The 9,323-nt window shown below is 41.4% G+C and overlaps 1 long non-coding RNA gene across 1 annotated transcript in view; it reads left to right on the top strand.

The window, feature by feature from the left end:
- Positions 1-497: 497 nt before the first annotated feature.
- The window catches only part of LOC126298647 (uncharacterized), a 117,183-nt gene continuing 108,357 nt past the window's right edge, over positions 498-9,323 (top strand). Inside the window, exon 1 of the long non-coding RNA XR_007552637.1 lies at positions 498-741. This is a non-coding gene — a long non-coding RNA (uncharacterized LOC126298647). The remainder of the gene's footprint in view (positions 742-9,323) is intronic.

Raw genomic sequence — 9,323 nt, 5'->3', positions numbered from 1 at the left:
GCCAGAGGATGGCCATCCAGATTAGGATCTTCCGTAGTTTGCCTGAAACGTTTCAAATACCGGGATGTTTCCCTTGAAAACTGCAGGACGGGATTTGCTTCTCCTTCCGAGCTTCAGCTGCGTCGCTAATGACTTCGTCGTTGACGGACGTTAAACCATAATCTTCATGTTCCTGGTCAATACTTCTTTTGCAGCGTGGCTCCTTGGACGTGTAGCTGGGGTTTCGTGTTGCATGTGCTCGCAATTGTGTCGATGCTGGCGACGTAGCGCCCCCCGCGGTCCCCGGAAGGGCGTCGTTGCCGCGGCTGGCGCCAGGTTCTTGAACTGGCGGCTGGCGGCTGGCGGCTGGCGGCCGGCGGTGACGAATTTCCGCCGCGGGCGGCCGCAGCTGGTTGAGTGCGCCGCCGGCAGAGGGCAGGCGCAGCGCGCGCGCGCCGCAGTACGGGCGCCTTCGCTTTGTGATTAACACGCATTCAGTACAACAGCCGTAGCCGATCGGCAGCGCGCGATAAAAGGGAGCGACGTCAGAGGCCTCAGTTTATTTGGGACAAGCTGTTTGCATTCTCGAGATACCGCGCGAGTTTCGGAGAAGCGGCGGGCCTGATCGAACAGTTGACAGTCGTGTCCTGTCTGATAGCCTCGCACACACCTCCGAGGAGCGGCATACGGTAGAGCTAACGGCTGCACAGCTACCTAACGTGGACGGGGCAGATGATTGTGATTTCGCTCTGGACCGACAGGGTGAGGAAAAATAATAAACCTTTTTACGCATCGTCGGCACGTACGGCGGAATAATAATGCAGTGTGTATAACGATTAACGTTGGCCGATACGAAGAACACAACGCTTTACTTCTCTGAATGATAACATTCTGTCAAACTGGCAGTCATTAAATGGCTTAAACATTCCTTCACTTCGGTTTCATTACAGCGTAGTTTCGGCTATGAAGCGATTTTCAAATGCTCGTATAGTGCAACTCATAAAAACGACGGTGCGTGGGCTAGAGCCCGTGAACTCATAAAAGCGCACAATGGTTCATAATTAACATGACACGAAGTCAGCAATGTAGCATATCACCTTGGAGAATAAGAACGACTGGATTTAAAAGTGATACGCTATATCTATGCCACTCCGTATACTCTTGGGATCATATCTTTGGTTTGGAAGTCTGACCAAACCTCTGCGTTTTTTCCATTGTGTGATCTGCTGAGTGCTTTGACTCTATCCCAAGTATGACCATTCTGATGAATTATATTATACTTTTCTATGAAAATGTCTTTGAAGCCGAAACTGGAGAATAATGAAATCAAAATACAGAGTGGTTATAATTAATATGCAGGTACAGTGTGGGGGGTAATTATTGTATGGCAGCGAAGCCTGACAGATATGTTGATGCGTTAATGCGGAACGACTTACTAAGGAAAAAAATTAATTCCAGTTTTGGCCACCAGATGCAAATCTGGCACTGTACAGCATATTGTAGACGTCGCCAATGCTCATATTGAACAAATTTTGTAAGCGGCGGTTAATAATAACGTCAAGATTATGCCTTTCTCACTTTTTTGACGTTTTCTGCCTACGTTCCGTTCCTAAGCCATTACATATGGAAACATTTCTATACATCTTTCTTGCCTTCACAGCGCTAGATTTGCACCTGGTGGCCAAAACTAGAATCAATTTTTTCCAGCGTAAATCGGTTCCACATTAACGTATTAGAATATCTACCATGTTTCGCTGACATACGATAATTACGACCTACACTGGACCTTTGTGAGTAGCTACACGTTAATTATAACCACCTGGTATAAGGATAGTTGTATTTCAATCTATTTAATGGCAGCATTGTGGCAGAAGCTTGTCATTCACGCAATTTGTGGTGGCTGTGGATCCTATTGCGGCTAAAATAACGCGCTACCTCTTGACCGCTCCGAGGAGAGAGGATAAAAATTAGAAAAGTGGTTGTTGCACCTTTATCGAACTTTTCAGAGTTTGCCGTTTTGTCGTACCATAGTATCTGGAATATCACTGCTGCGCCTAATTCACTCGCGGTAAAATTGACGTTTGACGAGATAAGAACTGATACATTAGCGCTTAGTGTACACAGGGGTTGGTGAAAAGTTTCAGGCAAACTACGCGTTGTACAGGTTCCTAAGACACGCGCCTCGACTGCTCTCGCTCTGTTTGGAAGTTTCTTTTCAAGAATGACTGCCCGAACTCGTTTCTGGATGGGTGGTGGGAGACGATAAAAGAAATAAGAAGCAACATTTTAAGACAATAACAGTCGTTAACGGAGAAAACACGGAGATATTTTGGAGCACTACGCTATGCGGAGACAAAAACGCGCGCAAACAGCGCTCGGGGAGAAAAAGAGACTGGGAGGTGGCCGCACGCGGGCCGCATAAATGCGGAAAGACAAAAAAACAGAATACTCGTCTGCGGGGGCGGCGGGGGAGGGAGAGAGAGAGAGAGAGAGAGAGAGAGAGAGAGAGAGGTAGGGAGAGGAGAGAGGCGCTGTATACACGCCCGTCACCGATACTCGTCCCCAGTTCTCCGTCCCGGGAAAAAAGTCCGTAATTATTTGTAGTGACTTGCACGTATATGACGGGCCAGCATAAGGAGTGCGGGTACAGCCATCCCAAATGCAAAAGGCTGTTGTAATACTCCGCGGGCACCAGCAAAAGGAAGCGAATTGCCACGCAGCTTTTCTGTTTAAGAACGTCTAGCGAGGAAATTTTCGTAATCGGCCTATTTTATCTCGCACCGATGTTGTGGGTCTTTCAAACATCTGTCTAGAGATGTACGGATTGTTCAGTGAACAGTCCTCGAAATATGTCTGATACTCATTTGTTTAGCTGGCCAGTGTAAATCGAGCCATATGTTATGAGCAACACGACTTTCGTATCTTTCTACTTTTGAAGTAGAATATATATATATATATATATATATATATATATATATATATATATATATATATATATATATATATATAATATAAAAAGGCAGTGTCTGTGATATTGAGAAGTAAGATGCAACGTTCCTCTGTGTAAAGCGGAAAATCCGGGTTCGAGTCCCTGTCTGGCACAAATTTTCACTGTCGTCATTCCAAATATGGTCGAAGATGGTAGATACTAGTAATTGCGAATACATTTCCTGTACGTTCCCTTAAAGGCACAAAAATATATCCTTCCCGCTCATGTATTGCTACTACATCAGACAAACGAGTGGGAGCTGTGTGCTCTTCACTGTATCCGGTTTGTGGTAATAATGTGATAAGTACTCCGATGATCGGGTAAACAATCCACTTTTTTCTAGAATTCATATGAATACCATGCTTTGTTTCGATACGTCAAATGACAATCTTTGTACTATAATGACATGAGTACTAGACAAGCCATAATGTGCTAAAATGCTCCTTATTCAGCACAACCATTTTTCTGCAAATAGAGATGTAAAAGGAGGGTGCACCGTACCTGGAACTTAGAGCCGGTTTGGGAGCTAGAATGTTTCACATAATTGTATTTCCGTCATTTAGACGTCAAAAGTTGATCGCAAAACATTCCACAGGAATTATACTTCAGTATTTTTCCTGTTGCTTGTGACATTGTGCGTTTGTTTCTGATAGTAGCAGAAGTTAAAAGCGATCTGCACCCAGAACTGCTTCGTATTTGAAAAATCAGTACAGTAACTACTGCCAACAGAGTGGAATTTAAGACCTTTGAGTAATTTTTAACTCATCTTTGAACTTCTCATTTCTGAAAATGTATCAAGGAACATATCCAAAACAATAAATAAGAATGAGCATGAATTTTGTCCACTTTTGAAACGAAATCTGTAGCACACGTTAAGGTGGCTTATGGATGAACTATTGATTACATATGCCAGAGATTCAAGTGACATCTGTCCGCATTTTCTCTCTTATTCTAATTCCTTCAGGCCCTTAAAACAAATATCATAGAAGAATGAATAAATTAATCAGTTGTCTATTCGTAATTTTTAGTGCAAAGGCATGCCAGTGTATCCTGAACGTTTTTTTTTTTTTTCACACTCTTGTATTCTTCTTTTAGGTTCTGTATCAACGTTTTCGTTCCTTGGCATCCTTACACTTTACTGAAGTTTGGTTATCTTTGCTAGATGAAGCTGATCATAATGAGTCCTATTAACAACGAATATCTTCATTAGAAAGAGGGACAATTACCGGCGACGCACGAAATGACAGCTCAATGGTACATCTCACGGCTAAATTTCATTTAACAGCTTTATTGTTAGATGTTGTGGCTAAATCACTAGAAATGAAGTTACTCATACTTCGCACCTATATAAATTATTCGAATTTGTTTGTCGTTCTGAAAGCAAATTATGATGTTAATACGATTTGTTTTAGTTGAATTACGTAGATCTTACGTGCAACGGTATCGTGCACAGGCGGATGCTTGACTCCTGTGAAAGAGAAACGGAGGACATAAATTTTTTTATAACTGTTGTGCAGAAAGCCAAGTTTTAGGAAAGATCAATTCGCCATATTTGTTTCACACCTCCGTGTGCTGACGAAATATTTCTGTGCTTCGCGCTAATCTTTTCGAATATCGAGTCTGCAGTATCGAGCTAGTTTTTCGCCTGTTTAAACGGACAGGAATTTTCTTGAGACTACATGAGTGATTTAAGAGTCGTACTAAACGTTGTGGGCTGCACAAATATTTTGCTCGCGGCTCATTTTTTCTATACCACTCAAATTCCTAACATAAATACGTTCGTTTACCTGCTTCAAAGCGAGTCTGTAGCTCGGAAGTAGCCGCTGACGTATCTTCCTTTTTAATAAATAAAATGTACTTTGCTGTGGATAATTTGGGTCTGTACGTGTATTCTTTTTCCGTAGTATTGTAAAAGTAAGTAAAAAAGTTTCAGTGTTGGCTTGCTACTGGTTGAAGTGTTTGTGTAATTATTACCACCAATGTTCCATCTGCTTCAAAGCGACACGCACTTTTTCTCGTCTTTCCCATTCTCAAGTATCCGTCTTAAATTCGGAGAGAAGCCATTTCCTTTTTTGTGCGCGTTTACTCGAGATAAGCTGCTCTTAGGCAACACTCACAGCACATTAAGTAGCACTATCGATCCATTTCGCCTGATCCCTTTAATGAATGATTCCCTGTGTTTGCGCTAAGTATGGAAGCCGATTAATATAGCCGTTGAGACGGGGAAGTGAGAAAAAAACTGGGAGCTAAATGTAATTTAACTCGATAAAGCATCTGTATTAGTTGGCCAGCACAGAAGCTAGCACAGTTAATTAGCCGATAGGCCCTGGTACAGTCAGGAAATGTACAAACTAGCTGTTGAGCATTGTCCTCAACCAACTTTACAGACAGGAGCGTGATTTCTGGGGATTTATCAGGTGTCGTAATAGGACAACAAAGCAATATCTCTGCTCAGACATTGCACGGATCGCTTCAGTGTTATTCTTTTGTCCGGCAAGTCTGCTGTAACCAGTATTATTCGGTCGGTATTTTTTTCTCGTAAGCGTTTAAGATTTATTTAACTTTTTATCGAAGTTCGTGTGATTTCAGCTTCTGAAAAACGAAGAATAAGATCGATTTTCATTTGCTGTAGACAGAGGAAGAAATATTAATATCAGAACAGCCGTAATTATATGCCTCGCCCTGCGTTTCGGTTGGAGATTTCCCATGACGATCATACAAAATTACAGCACGGAGCGCTGCGATAAGGGAAATTCTTTCCAAGTCCGAATATCGGACCTTGTTAAATCGCCACTTTCTTTATGGAGAAACTGTAAACAGGTACGCGCCCATGCGATCGTTTAACTTTTTCGGAGAAATTCACCCTGCTTCAAGTTCGTTATCCGCGAATCTTCCCTGGCCAAAGAGCAGAGAACAGACGGAGTGCTGAAAATTAAAGTGCTTTAGCCCACCAATTATAACTATAAGGCCAAATAACATAGCTGCATTCTCGTTATTAGCTGGAGTCTTAGCTTGAACTTTGTATCTAGAGAAATGTTGCATGTTTCTTTGTGTTGGATTTTTACTAGCCCGTGATTACCAACAGAGGAGTGCATAAATCATGGAAGTAAAACGCTTCACAGGAAACTATATTACTTTGCATTCCCTGCCAAGGAAGTCTAATTAACGCATTTTTAAAAATCTTCGCCAAACGAAGAAATATTTTGTAGGATACATGACTTCTACTAATATCAGTTGTTTAAATAACACCATCTTCAGATACTTGTCGATTCGCTGTAAATTTTTATATCTCATGTTGAGCATATATCCTAGCAAAGTGCGTTCTCAATAGTCATCAGGACAAAGTGAAGGTATGAGAACAGACATTAACTTCATGATCTCATCTTACAAACACGTGCATTTAACAGATTCGTAGTGGTAAGGGCTACCATTTTTGGCACTGTAATACACGTATGGAAGAATGGGGAATTGTCAGGATAACATACAGGAAAAGCTTGGAAAAAAGGACAACAAAAGCATCACATCGTGTGACGAGCACACAGCTTCAAATGTAACTGATGACAGTTTATGCAAACAGAACTGTTTGAAATATCATCCTACAGTGAAAACATTTTACTTGATTAAAATACTTGTTTTCTCATACACAAACTGTCATCAGTTATGTTTTAAGTTTTAAGCTGCTTACACAACGATATATTTTTTGTTGCTGATCTTTGATACAGCTCTCTTCTCTGTGTACACAAACTGCAATCAGTTACACCTCGAAAGGAAAGAAGAAAGATTAGAATTTAACGTTCCTATCGCCGAAGGGGTCATGAGAGACGGAGCACAAGCGTGGAGCTGGTGAGGATAGGGAAGGAAATCGGGCGTTCCCTTTCAAAGGAAACATCCCGGCATTCACCTTAAGCCATTTACAGAAATCAGGGAAAGGTTAAATCTTGGTAGCCGGGCGGGAATTTTAAGTGCTGCCCTCTCGGATGCAAGTAAAGTATGCCAACAACTGCACCCTCTCGCTCGGTCAGGGTTAGGTACACTTGAAATCGTGAGCTGATCACGCTAAGTGATTTTTTAGTGCTTTGCCGCAACATTATCTTGACTACTGCCCTCTTTGTATATGTCTATTTACATATTCCACTGACGAATATAGAACCCCTCACTGTGGGAGTGTTAAATGCATGTGCTATTTTGTAAAAACTGACATATTGAGCCCGTGGCTGTGTACGAAATGTCGGTTGACTCTTACACAGAAGATTACAGCAACTAGCCACTTTTTAAAATGCTATTTATTTGTTTAAACATCGCCGCTACCGGTTTTAAACCGGCAGGCTCATCTTCAGACGGCTAGTTCACGTATTACATTACATTTTGTTTCCCCACCTGACGAAACTTCCTTGGGGTGTTGATGCCCTACAACCAAAACAAAATGTGATGCAGCGTCTTTTTAATCGTAATTGTTCCTCGCGACGATTTTGAGTGATGTAAACAAATTATTATTACTAAATGAAAGATGTTTCGTTTACTTACAATGAAGAATCCGCGCCATTACGTTCTAAGATGATAAATAACCTGCACTGGAACGTAATGGCGCGGATTCTTCATCGTAAGTAACCGAAACATCTTCCACTTAATAATAATAGTTTGTTTACATCACTTAAAATCGTCGTGAGGCACAATTACGATTTAAAAGCCGCTATCTCACATCTTGTTTTGGTTGTAGGGCATCACCAGCCCAAGGAAGTTTAGTCAGATGGGGAAATAAAACTCAAAATGTGATGTAGAACGTGGACTAGCCGTCTGAAGATGAACCTATCAAAAGCGGTAACGGCGCTGTTTAAGTAAATAAATAGCATTATAAGAAGTTGGTGGTTGCTGTAATCTTGTGTGTAAGAGTCAACCTATATATTAAATGCACGTATTTGCAAGATATCACCAAGCTAAAGTAGTTTCTCATTCCTTTACAGTTGTTGAAAGTGAATTTCTATCCGAAACATGTTCAGTATGGAAAAAAAAGTTATAGCCACAGAGGTGTGAACGAGATTTAATTTAAACAATATGAGTAGGGTACAATATTTGAAGGCAATGGAAAAATGGTCACACGAGTTCTTCCAAAAGCTGAATCTCACTCAGTAATAAAGTACTAACGTAAACAGACCACATTTGCATTTTTTGTGAGCTCACAGTCTCGTAGAATTTGTTTAATGACTGTACATTTATTACAATATCCACTGTTGCAATTTCGACCTTCGCTCATTTTCAGGTGGTTACAAGTGGTTGAAACACAGCAGTAGTCAACACAGGCATAGAGGTTCATGTCACTTTTATTCGTTTTATTAATATTGTCTGATGTTGCTTTTTCAGCACCACTTGAAAATTACCCAATGTCGAAATTGCAATAGCGGATACTGTAATAAATGTACAGTCAATGGCGAACGTGAAGTCGTTTAAGGAACACAAATCGTTTCCTAGGTACTACATTCGCGTCAAAAGCCTCAGACATTACTGATTTTGAGCTCAGTTTTCGTGCATTATCTACAACAGACGCCTTGTAAGAGCTCCATGTCAGAAAGGAAAGGCCGTATTATATTCCTACATCTGGCACCGGACCACGCTCTCCGAGGGAATCAGTATGCGAAAAGGCAGGGAAAGGCGTTTCCGCTTGCAACGGACCGAGTTATTAACTGTGATTTCGCTTGATTACTCGCAGGCTGTGATTAGAGGGCCCGCAATTTTCTAGATTTGTGCTGAAAGTGCGGCATGTGGGACCTCTGACGCAGGTGCTGGACTGGCCTTCCCAGCACCCAAAACCAGGGACTCTGCTTCACTTTAGTTTCATTAAATCCCGATCAGACGAATATTATCCTGCCACCATTTCCAGAGACTGCAAGAAGTATGTGATTAAGACTAAGGAATCGTCCTGGGCAATTTACGACTGGTGCGAACTGCGTTTTGAAAGGCTTGCTACAGAGTGACGAAAATGTACTGAACTTTGCGGCGTAACATATAATACAGACAAATAATTGGTGGAATAGAAGAATCTTCAGACACTCGATGCCAATCCAAGATATAACCGCAAATCAGTATGCATCAAAAAACACACTTCAACAACTAAAATCTTTGATCCCTGCAGTATTTGTGTTTGAAATTGAAGAACGACAAGATACAGTATTAGGAGTGCAGCAAGCAGAGTTTGGAAGAGGTAGGTCCTCTGCAGAATAGATAATTAATCGTAACCTACCACTGCAAGGAGGAATCAAAAAGTTAAGGAACCATGATGTACACTTTCAGATTTTGAAAAGCCTTATTACTTTAGAGACAGTCTGATTTTATCCAAAACTCTGTGAAAATTTGTAATAGT

This window comes from Schistocerca gregaria, chromosome X (assembly GCF_023897955.1).
Source record: "Schistocerca gregaria isolate iqSchGreg1 chromosome X, iqSchGreg1.2, whole genome shotgun sequence".
NCBI classification, from domain to species: Eukaryota; Metazoa; Arthropoda; class Insecta; order Orthoptera; family Acrididae; genus Schistocerca; species Schistocerca gregaria.
The sequence above is the reverse complement of the archived record's forward strand: the minus strand, read 5'-3'. Positions and strand labels throughout refer to the sequence as shown.